Source organism: Bidens hawaiensis, unplaced genomic scaffold (genome assembly GCF_021521415.1).
Source record: "Bidens hawaiensis isolate Kalapana, Puna unplaced genomic scaffold, B.hawaiensis_p1.1 tig00008970_1, whole genome shotgun sequence".
Taxonomy (NCBI): domain Eukaryota; kingdom Viridiplantae; phylum Streptophyta; class Magnoliopsida; order Asterales; family Asteraceae; genus Bidens; species Bidens hawaiensis.
The window spans coordinates 666,888-679,660 of NW_027491655.1; positions in this window are offsets into that span (position 1 = coordinate 666,888).

Here is a 12,773-nt window from a genome sequence, read left to right on the forward strand (position 1 = left end):
AAGTGGCCAAGGTACTACATGAGTACTTTCAGAGACGCCGTGAACTTTGATTACGCACTGTCACGATAAGTGCCATGTCGTTGACGCCCCAACGACAAGTCAGAATTTGCTCGGGTAACAGAGTACAAAAGATAACACCATATAACTAAACATATTCAAACCGAAACATGCAATAAAGAGTACAAAATAAATAATCTATTGCATGCTACAAAAATATATTATATAATATAACTGAACTCAAAATATAACTGACGCGTAACGAAAATCCGTATTACAAAGTAACGGAATAGATTCAATACTATTAGTAAACGAGAATAGAAACCGTACTACGAAGTAACAGAATATAATTAATACTATTAGAGAAAGAAACCAGAAACCGTACTATGAAGTAACAGAATATAATTTATACTATGAGTGACAGAAACAAGAATCCGTACCTTAAACAAAGCAAAAAGAAAAGATAAGGTTGTCTTCAACTAGATTGAGAATCTACATTATAATATAGTTCACATAAGATTTATTGAACTCAAAATATATTGCGTGATTAACTGATCGGTCTTCCGGCGACAAAGACTTTTTATAAATAAAAATAATAATAATAATTCAACACTTGATTTCATAAAAGTCATGTAATTGTTACTAATATTAATATATAACGTTAAATGGATGGCAAGAGTTTTGAATTTAACACTAATAGAATAATACTATTAGTTAAACAAAAATAATGTATGAAACTAATTTACGCAGTAGAGTTCATGTTATATATTACTTAGAATATGTGTGTAGATATAAGTGTATGAGCAAAATTGTTGCTTTATTCCTTTTAGTTATATGATGGTTTCATAAAACAATTTCCAATGCTCTTATATAATTGTATGGTGCAAAACAAGTTTTTACAAAACTCACGTGCATATTCAACAATGTCAGATTAATTTGCTTTTTAGTCAACTTCCTTTTCTTTCTTTATTTATTTACTTTATTTCTGATGAATGATTCTTATCTTTAAACGCAAGCATGCATCTATTAACGCATACAGATTTAAAGCCTTAAATGGCCGGAACCGTCAATCGTCACAGCCGCAAAGTATCGGGATGAATAAAACAAAGGAAGGTCTGGAATTATTACCCGCACTGTGAGATGATATGATCAGGAAGCGGGGCGTCAGAGACGGTAATCCGGAGACGCTTACGACTGCATCGGTCCAACAAACCAACAAAGTTTCTGATCAATTAGAACATCAAAGAAGCAACTAATCTTAAATGCTGGTCATGAATCAAACTGACCTGAGAACAAAATAGATGTCTGGTTGTTAGCGGCCCGGTAGTGTCCGATTTGTAGTGGCGGAGGCAGTCTACGGCGGCAGCGGAGGATGAGGCTTATTTAATAGTGGCGGGGCGATGCGGTGGTGGTAACGAAGAACAAAGGTCGTGTGAGAATAGGAGCTAGTAGGTCTTATGAGATGTGATTGAGAGAGTTTGAAGATGTTTATAAAGAAACGAACATATCATCTCGATCTATCCGCAAGTTTGAATTTGAAGAAGGTAAGTAGATGATGATTGAATTTAGAATAATACACATGTGCTTAAATCTTGAGTTTGAACTTTGAACTCTTCCAGGTTCTATTTATTTATTTATTATTATTATTATTATTATTATTATTATTATTATTGTTATATAATACTAAAGTTCGGGTTATTATATGAGAAGCCTCCATTTACGGGTCAAATACATGAGAAGCCTCCATTTACAAATAATGTAATCTGGTGGTGGCTTGATAGAATATAGTGAGCAACCAGAGAGATTTTAAAAGCTTTCGTTTATAACAGTAATTTACCTAAGGGATAACAGTAATAGTTGGAGGCTGTTTATATTTGTTACTTAACATTAGCATGTATATTCATGTAAATATGTAATGTAACTATGTAAGGTGTAGATGTGAGAGGATAAATCCTTTTTAAGTAATATAAATGTTTAATATGATCATGACATGATAATTTGATCAACATTTATGTTATTGGAACTTTAGGATTATAATAACATGCTATACTTTTATTTAAAAGTAAAAAAAAAATAAAGTCATATTGGTGATTTCCAAGTTTTAAAATTTTAAACATACAAAACTCGAAAGGCTTTTTTACAATATGTGAGCTTGAATTGAGCTTAGGTTTATTCAAAGTTTTTCCCAAAATATATAAAAATAAAAAATTTAAGTAAATTCATCAATGAATACATGAAGTTCAAAAAATAGAAATGAAAGTTACCTTATATTCCGAGGCTACCGATTTCAACAATAAGCGAGAGAATAGCCATGGTCTCTTATAATAAAAGAGACTCCACATAAACATTGTCATGAAATAAATATGTAGGTTGCAATGCGGATCCAAACACTTCAAACGGAAAAAAATAAATAAAAATGGTAGATCGAGACATGAAACTTGCAAATAGAAATCGAAGAAAGTTGGGTAAGTTAAAAAGTGAAAAGCCATAGGTTCTTCATAAATAAAATAAGTTAAAAATTAAGACGCTCAGGTCCACTAAAGTAGACCTCAGATGCTGTTTGGCGAAGATCAGAGCCGTTAGAAGTGTACAGTTAAATTATGGTATTTCCGAACCAATAATATTTCATATTCAGATAGAAAATGATATAGAGTAATTGTTAGACATCCTTTAACGTGCTAAAGGATTAAATTTGTCCATGGTAAAATGTCTTAACATTTTCTAGATGCACTTTGATGTATTTATAAACATATAATTACACATATACTTGAACTATAAGTCGAGCATTAATCACACTGTGTCAAAGTCTTTCAAAAATAATTTTCTCTTTAAAAGCTCATAAGTTTTCTCGATGATGTGTACATCATCACTGTAAACTGTGATTATAATGAACTTTTAAGAGTGAAATTTTGATAAAAGTATGGTTAATTATATCCATATCCAACTTATTTCCCTGTTTATCAAAATATCTCTTGATTTGTGTCAAGCTCAATCCAAATAATTTACTCCATACGTAATAAGCATAAATCCATGCATTTACTAATCCATCATGGACTTCTTTTCTACTCGACAAATTATGCATATGCATTCACTTTTTCAGGAATTTTGCTGCATAAACTTGTCTATTGACACATCAATTTGTATCACATATCAAAAATCCATATTGTACAATTTCTTTGTTTATGAGATATTGTGCTCATCATGTGCATTCTCTTCTATGTGTATGTATTGATGCACAAGAATTCCATCATTAAGATGTATCAATTAACCTTTCAAGTATTCAACTACCTTAGGGAATTCTTCAATAGTTCAATTTATGTTCAACATATTCAATAATCGTAACGTATTCAAATATAATATGAATCTATACACAACAATCATTGTGTTCTCAAGAACTTACTTTACATGATTAGATAATTCAAATCATTCAGAGACTTTCTTGTAAACTTTCAGTATCAACTGAATCACAATATTTTTATAAAGCATACCAATTTTCTATTTGTATTACAAGACTATTTATATATCAGAAAGTCATGATTCCACCATTAGAGAATGCGTCTTCTTATAATAAATCATGGGTCTTTGCAAACTGAATTTTCATAACTTATACAAAAGACCCTTTTAAATCAATCGAGGTCCACGTATACTGAACAAGTTCAAAACTACTAACTTTGGTAAAAAAAAATTAGATAAGATACGATTAAGAATGTAAGAATATTGATGTACATATCAAAAGTAAATATGAGAATTATTTATAGATGGTAGTGACTCATGTTGAAATTTGTAATGATTAAGAGATGTTAATAATCGGTCCGAATAGAATTAGTCAAAATCCAACCCAAACCCTCTCGACTCCACACCCGAACCAATTCTAGAATCCAAACATGGTTTATTGTTAATTTAAGATTTCGTTATTTTATTTTCCAGTCCTATTTTCACTTGATAATCAATATCTTCCTCCTTTTTATTACAACCCAAATCTCATTTCCACTTCATACTTTCAAATAGGAATCATCATCAACTAAATTTTTTGAAGAAAATGGTTTGCCCACCAGGAGTTTGACAAAATGCCTCAATGAAATAATCATAGTTTTTTTTTGTGTTTGAAGAGGGGAGCGCAACGGGTGGTTGCTCTCCTCTTTCCTCTTATGTGCGGGTGCTCTTTCCTCAAACTCAACTCGAGTTTTGTTTATTTTTTATTTTTGGTGTGGTTCGTGGCTACCGGGATGTTTTGTTGGGCGGGGGTGGTATGACCGGGGTTATTGATGAGGGTTTTTGGCCGTGTCCGTTTAGAGGCTTCCACTGTTGCATGGATGGATTAACGGGGTCCAAGGGGGTTCGACTGGTCGCACATATTAAGTGGCATCATTTGTCATCGGATGACAAAAAAGAGACCTTATGGGAGGCGATCTCGACGAATTTGGATGTGTTATTTCGGTTGGTGAGGCTTTAAAGGTATCGCGCAGGTGGATGTGTGGGGCGTGTATGGAGTCACATGCTCTCTAATGTACATAAAATTATACATTGTTTTAGCATCAAATAATCTCTAAAAACTGCAACTTCTATCAAACCCAATCCTTAAACGAATAAACAAGTGAAAAGACGAAGAAAAACGAACGAAAGCCCAAGAAAACCCTCAGACACGCCCCCGTGCCCCCTAGACACGCCCCCATGCTTTTAAACACAAGAAAAGACAAAAATCTGCAAAAAAATACAAACACTGGACACAGAAGCACGGGCCGTGCTTTATCAACCATGAGGTCATGGTCACATTTGAAAAGAAGACAAAAGAATCATCACACGTCACAAAAAAGCACGGGGTGTGCTCACTGGACGATCAGACATAGCATTTAAAGCAACTGGACACCTGGACACGGGGGTGTGCCTCTAGAAGCACGGGGCCGTGCCTGCTTCCCCGGACTGCCTATAAATAGAGGAGAATGTTGCATTAATCAAGTGTGCTTGAAGAAAATCTCTATACGAGTTTCTCTTAAAAAACACCCACATTAAACTCAAACTGAAGATCTTGTGGAGAGTTTGAAGGCTTGGAAGTTATCATCACCATCATCCATCATCATCATCATCATTAAGAAGGAATATTCATCCACATTTGGTTAGATTGTTCTAGTTTAATCATGTGTTTGTTATCATCATCTTTTTTATGTTCATGACAATGCTCATTATGCGCTAAACTCCATTTACCATCTAAAATCTATGAAGAAGCTTTGTTTTACTTGATGATTATGTGAAACATGTGGTTTAGGTTGGTATAGTACATGATTATTTTGCAATTATCCTTTGATGAAGAAATGTTTTATCACTTTAACTCAACACATCAAGGTTGATGATTAATAATCATTCATGTTCACTCATGTTCTTGAAGACTAGAAATGGTAAAAAGACTACATTGATAACTTATTTAAGATAAAACATGGATCCTTATGTTGTACTTAAAAATAATGAGATATAAGTTATGATCTATTTCTCTAGTTTTGATAACTCTAAAATAACATTATTAACACGATTGCTTAGGTTATCATGCTAGTTAAAGAAATCATATGTTAATAGAATGTGCAATTATAACCTAATTAAATCAACCAAGGGGAGTTTGTGTGAGTTAACTACAACCACTCGAAGTTGTTAGGATTGGTATTTGAGAAATCGAAGTCAATCCTAATCATTCTACTTTACCAAACTACTTGTCTACTTAAATTGACATTTTCGTGGTAGCATGATATTAAGCATAGGATAGACTTGAAAGTACGCATGCTACTTTCTTTTATGTCATAGAATATGTTCACTTAGAAATGATGGCCGATCTCATTATTAATATAATCATCTTTACAAATTTTCAATGTCCATGATCGCAACGACCAATACATAGTCACATTCACTTCAGGGAATGATATAAAACCAAACCATTTTCATGGTTTATTCATATTTTCTCAGACACAAATACAAAATCACTTCAAACTTTTCATACATTTTTAATGATATACTACTTCACAAGCATATTTGAGGTTTGACAAATGAAAAAGTGTCTTATCTAGTTTATCCTCATAATTAATCTTCTCTCCATACAACAAGTATCAGAAGTAATTACATGAATGAGTCATGTAAGATTTATCATGCTAATATTTTATAACCTTTAATAATGAGATTTTCTTAGTTTGACACATCAAGTGTCTTGTTATAAATGAATCTTAACCATTATTCGAACGCGTTTATAATCTTTTGTAACGGTGATACAAAACCACATCTTTGATCATATAGTTTTCTTCAATTCTAACATCAACCTATTTAATATAGGGGTATTGGTTTTTAATACTCCCAACTTTCACTCATTTGACAATAACACTCTCAACTAACAATTTGTCTTCCACCACTCCCAACTTGTAACTTATTTTCTTTTATCTCTCCCGAACTTTACGGACCCTAACTTCGCTAGTTTTTTTTTGTTGACGTGGCATTTTTTGTGATGTGGCAATCATATGTGGCATTTTTCTTAAAAAATTGTGGGTCCATGTCTCTAACTCATCAACTTCTCCAAATAAAAACCCTAACAACACACCCAAAAGGCCACCTGCACCTCCTCCACCACCACCACCCACCCACCCACGTCGCCTATAACCACCGCCGGTAACACCGTAGTACCACTATTTCCTTTCTAACACCAGCAGAGGAAAACAAGTTGTAAACAATAGCGTATGACCCTTTTTCCTTTCCAACACCAGCAACACGAACCTCCAAATTTCAACCCGAGGTCGCTATGAGGGTAGACTTGTAATTTGTACAGATTCCAAATCTCAGTAGGGGTTGGTTAGAAACAATATAATCAATTCTTGAACAAATTACTATGATGGTATTTTCTTGCTTATAAGTGTAGGGGTGACAGACGCAAGCCCGATGAGAAACAAGGTTCCGATTAATGTGATGTCATATAAGGTTTCGATTGATTGATGAAGGTTCGTGCTACGGGTGTTGGAAAGGAAATGGTGGTACTATGGTGTTAGCGGCGGTGGTTATAGGCGACGTGGGTGGGTGGTGGTGGTGGTGGAGGTGCAGGTGGCCTTTTGGGTGTGTTGATAGGCCACCAGTAGTGGGTGTGGTCTTGGGGCGAAATCCGGCGACAACACCCTCCCCCCCCCCCCCCCGGCGAATTGTGGGGCGATAAGGAGGGGTAAGGTTTTTATCGCTGCTTCCATTTTGATTTTATTATTATTATAATAGATTGTGTGTGGTGTATATGTATATGTATATGTGTGTGTGTATATATATATATATATATATATATATATATATATATCGGGCTACAACAGCATTACACCCCAAAAACAAAAACTCACCATTTGCTGATTGGGCGCCATATGGTGCAAAACGCCCATTTTGTAGCCCCTCCACTACACATAGCCTTAAGGTTTTTTTGGAGAAAATGATGAGTTGGAGACATTGACCCACAATTTTTTAAGAAAAATGCCACATATGACTGCCATATCAGAAAAAATGCCACGTCAACAAAAAAAAACTAACGGAGTTAGTGTCCGTTAAATTCGGGAGTGATAGAAGAAAATAAGTTACAAGTTGGGAGTGGTGGAAGACAAATTGTTTGTTGGAAGTGTTATTGTCTAACGAGTGAAAGTTAAGAGTATTAAAAACCAATACCCCTTTAATATATGATAGACATAGAATAGAACTAAATTTAGATTTTACAATACATGACATCATAACATGTCTCAATATAAAACAAGTTTTATTAAAACTTTGTGAAATAAGATGTTTGTTTTTCATCCGTTACAAACAAATATATAACTCGTGTATCTAGGGGTGTTCATCGGATCGGATAACGGGTTATTCGGTTCGGATTGTTCGGATTTGAAAATTTTAGAACCCTATCCAATCCGAATTGGGAACTTTTCTATCATATCCGAATCCGATCCGAATTAGTTCTGATCAATTTGGATCGGATTCGGATAATCCGAACTATCCGAAATGACCTGAATAATCTGTTTAACAAAAAGGAAAATGCATCAATAATTCAATCACAAGTGGAGTATAGTTAACTTGAATGGTATATGTTAATCATCATATACAGAGAACAATATGTAAACCAATCAAATATGACAACATCAAAGGGGTAAGGATCATAACGACCAACCATCACTACCAAATAATCAGACTGATTATGGTTCAATTAACACTGCTACAAGCTCAGTTAACATCTTCACCATCATCAAAGGGCTAGAAGCTCTGTTAACACTTCTACAAATAATCAGTCTGAAATCTCTTGTGTAATTACCTCTATGACAGATGGAGGGCGGCGAGTGGCAGATGGCTAACGGCGGTTGATGGAGCTACGACTGGGGGGGGGGTAAATTTAGTGGCTATTGATGGAGCTGCGGCGATTGACGGAGGCCGGAGCTACGGCGGTTGACGGAATGTAAAATAATTGTTTGATTTAGGTCATTTTTGAAAGTATAGCCGCTGTAAAATAACTTAACTGATTTAGGTCAATTTTTTAGAAGTTAGGGACCAAGGGTATTGTAAATTTTAATGGGCTTTGAGCTGGGCTATAAAAAAATTAATAAAAACAAATGTTATTTATTTGGATATCCGAATAATCCGAACTATCCGATATATTTTTAAATCCATATCCGAATAAGAATTCGAATCGGATTAGTCGGGTTTCGATTTCGGTACGGATTTATTCGGATTTCGGTTTTCCTGAACACCCCTACGTGTATCCCCGTATAATAGCATAAGCATTCACACGTATATATGTTGCATACAAATATACTACTACACTTTGGAACATAAACAAATTTCTCAATGAATTTCTTTAATGTTATAATAAATTCTTTACTCAGGGTTAAAAACCTTTATTTTCGTAACATATCATTCTTTTCCATATGTGCTGAAGATATCAATGTTACAAATATATTTTTTTGTCATACATACGCCTCAAATATATTTGATGAAGCTAAATTTGTAAAACGTATATATAATAACATCCATATACTAATTTTAATATCCACGACATATATAAATTAAAATTCCTGCTTAGTTATTTAAAGAAAGAAACAATAACTTAGTTTAAAACAAGGATTCATTTAAAACTAGACAAAGGTGTCATGAACCCCACCGTAAATATATTTTATTGAAAGTTCTAATTTTTTTTTGAACGACCAACTAAGTAACGCCGGGTACTTCGTACGCGGTCCCCATTAGCCAAAGGTAGCCCGAGCCGGCCACTATTCCGGATGGACGAAGCCCCTAGCGGTCCACCCTATTGAGGGATTCACCGGATAAAACCCGACCCCCACACCCGCCTAATGGCACGACAACGAGGAGCCGGTAAAACCGGGTGAGATTATGACTCGAACCCTGGCAAGCCAGGGCCATCCCTCATATCTCCCATATAAGTTGGTGATAGTGAGGTTTGAACCTCGTACCTCTTACTAATAAAGTGAGTGCTCTACCATTAATTAAATTGGCAACCAAGTACGTAAAATATTGTTACCATTAAATTGTAAAAAAACCACTTTATTGTGAATGAATAAAACCATTAAATAGTTTAAAAAATATATATTGATGATACGTTCCTTTTAAGCTTTTAACCATTAGAAGCTCATCTAAAGGAACCTTCCATGTATATCTCCATTATTGTAGATTAATCAAGTCAGTAATTCATAATCCGTAAAAATAGATTTTACTAATTATTAGAAACTTCTTTGTCAAGAGATCAAGTTTGTTAATCTAAATCAACATTTGATATAATTTCTAAACGTGATGAATTCATGGTTCTTAATAACCATAATAATATTATAGATGGTTGAGTTATAATAAGAAGATTAGTTTTTGTAGGAAAGATAGAAAATAATCTTGTCCATTCATTTTAAACTTGAATGGTTAATATTAGATTAGAGAGAAAATCAAGTGTAAAACAAGGGTGAAGGCATAATAGGGATAACACATTTGTTGACTTTTTCTCTCCACATGCAAGGCACATGTCAAATTTCCCATCATTTAAACGTCCATGACTTTTTTATACGACATTTTTTTTAAAAAACAATTTCATCTTAATAACGAGTGTTTTTTATCTTTTATATGAGTACCATATTGCTATATAAAAATAAATAAAAAAATCATGGGTTTTTTATAAATTGTGTTATACAATAGTGTTTTTTATATTGTGTTATTTAATTTTGTTTTTGTCATTGTGTTTTTATTTTCATAGTGTTTTTTTCATTGTGTTTTTTTTTTTCATACTGTTTTCCATTGTGTTTTACCGGTGACTTTCCGGCGAAATTTTCAAAGACTTTTCCGGCAAGGTGGTGGCGGGGGGTGGCGGGGGGCGGTGGTGGTTGTAAGTAGGGGTGTTAATCGGGTCAACCCGATCGGGTTTCGGGTTAATCGGCTCGGGTTAGTCGTGTTTTCCTTAAAAAATATCTAACCCGCAACCCGACCCTATTAAGGTTCGGGTTAGTCGGGTTCGGGTTTCGGGTTAGTACGATCAGGTTAATCGGGTTAACTATGTTACTTTATAATTATAAGCTATTTTTTGTGTTTGTAACTTGTAAGTTGCAAAAATTTTTATTTCACTCGCTTTTTAATTTCTTTTACAAGTAATTATATTATAATTACATACATAGGCATGCAAACGAACCAAACGGACATGAACAAATGCATGTCCGTGTTCGTTCATTTAACTTTTAACGAACACGAACACTTAATCGAACAAATATTTGTGTTCATGTTCGTTAGTTAAAAACTAAACATGTTCGTTTATTTAAAATCTAAACGAACAATTCATGAACATAAACGAAAATATTTAAACAAAGATAAACGAACATGAATGACATATATGTACATACATTAACGAACACAAACATACATAAACGAACATAAATGAACACACTTAAATAAACAAAAAACAAACAAATATAAAACATATTAGGGTGATATAATTTCTAAATGCAAATAACGTTTAATAATTTTCTATTAATATGTAAACGAACACGAATGAACGTAAACAAACTTAAATGAACGATCATAAACGAACGTTCACGAACATAGATGAACGAGTGAAACATGTGTTCATATTCGTTTGTTTAATTAAATGAACACAACATAAATAAACTTTCCATCGAACGTTTCATGAACAATCAGAATAATTAACTTATTAACTTCTTTATAAAGCTTTCAATATTGCCTTAATACTTAATAGTGCTTATTTTATCTTTTCATCATTATTTTATAAAGTTAAGTATCACCACTAATCGGGTTATTCGGGTTAACCCGAAACCCGACTTTTTTTCAAAAATGAACCCGAAACCCGACCCTATTAACAATTCGGGTTATTCGGGGTAACCCGAATAACCCGATTAATACTTTTTGACCCTATTAACCTGACTCTAATTAGCTTATTCGGGTTCGGGTCGGGTTAATCGGGTTCGGGTATTTTGGACACTCCTAGTTGTAAAGTAAAAATTTAAGTGAGTTTTTAAGATTAATTAAGTGGGTTTTGAATATTAAGGTAGTAGACTAAAATACCCTCATTCCTAGCCTTCTTAGGAAAATTAAACTTCTTATTTGAACACAACTCATATTATAGATATCTTGACAAAAAAAAAATTAAGATTGTTAAAAGAAACAATTCAGTTTTACAAAATATAATGCATGAACCAATAGTATTTTATTTTAAATAAGCAAATACATGTAATAACTGTAATCTCTATTTTCTTTTCAATATGAAAGTTAACTATCGATTTATTTCAAAACCTAATGTAAAAATTGATAAGCTTACCCGGTAGAAATTTCGAAAATCTTTACAAAAGAATCACTAAATTTTAATATAATTAAACCACTCTTGTATGCATAATAACTAATAAGTAATAACATGTTACTTGGCCCATGAATAATTTTTCATAAACCAATTATATATTATATATCTAGTATAACTTAGAAGTTCGGTGTCACAAATTATTATTTTTTTGAATATTTTATTAGTTGTGTTTTATTTTCATGTAAATTATTTTGATGATTAATCAATAGTAATATCTTGGTGTGTTGGTTAACGTTAAATTTGTTAATAATGCTTGGTAATGAAAAAACTGCTCAAGTTCAAGACTCATATAAAGAAACATTTACCATTTCGTGATATTCATTTTTGTTAAGTGGATGGAGACTCCTGTGAATAGATTTTTTTTCAGTTTCTTCCTTTTATTTTTTTAATATATTATTTGTGTTTTTTTTATTTAAATATGTTAATATAAATAAAAGTTGTGGTATATAGTATCTCGATAGGCCACCTGGCGGAAGACATTTTTTTGTTATGATTTTGTTCAGATACCGTAATAAATGTGATGGAAACCGATCATAGTCGCGTAGAGTCACCGTGTTTTGTTTTTACCCCAAGTATTGTAACGTTCGTAGCCAAAACCGACCAAATGATGATTTTTTTTGTTCTAGTACCATAACAAACCTCGCAAAAACTGACCAAATTTGCGTAGACTCACTGCTTCAACGCACAGGATCCCAACACTTGAGTACCAACCGGCTCCACCTCATTGGTTCACACAAAATTTTTAGAATTTTTTTTTGTTTTATACTTGGTTTTAACTTCGGTATAAAAACGCACGTAGTCAAAACCGATCGATTTCACGTCGACTTACCTCTTCTACTCTTAGGACCAACCGCTTGAGTTTACCAACCCACCACAGCGCCAGGTAAAACACCATTTACATATCACCGTAGTGGACTAATTATTTTATATATGA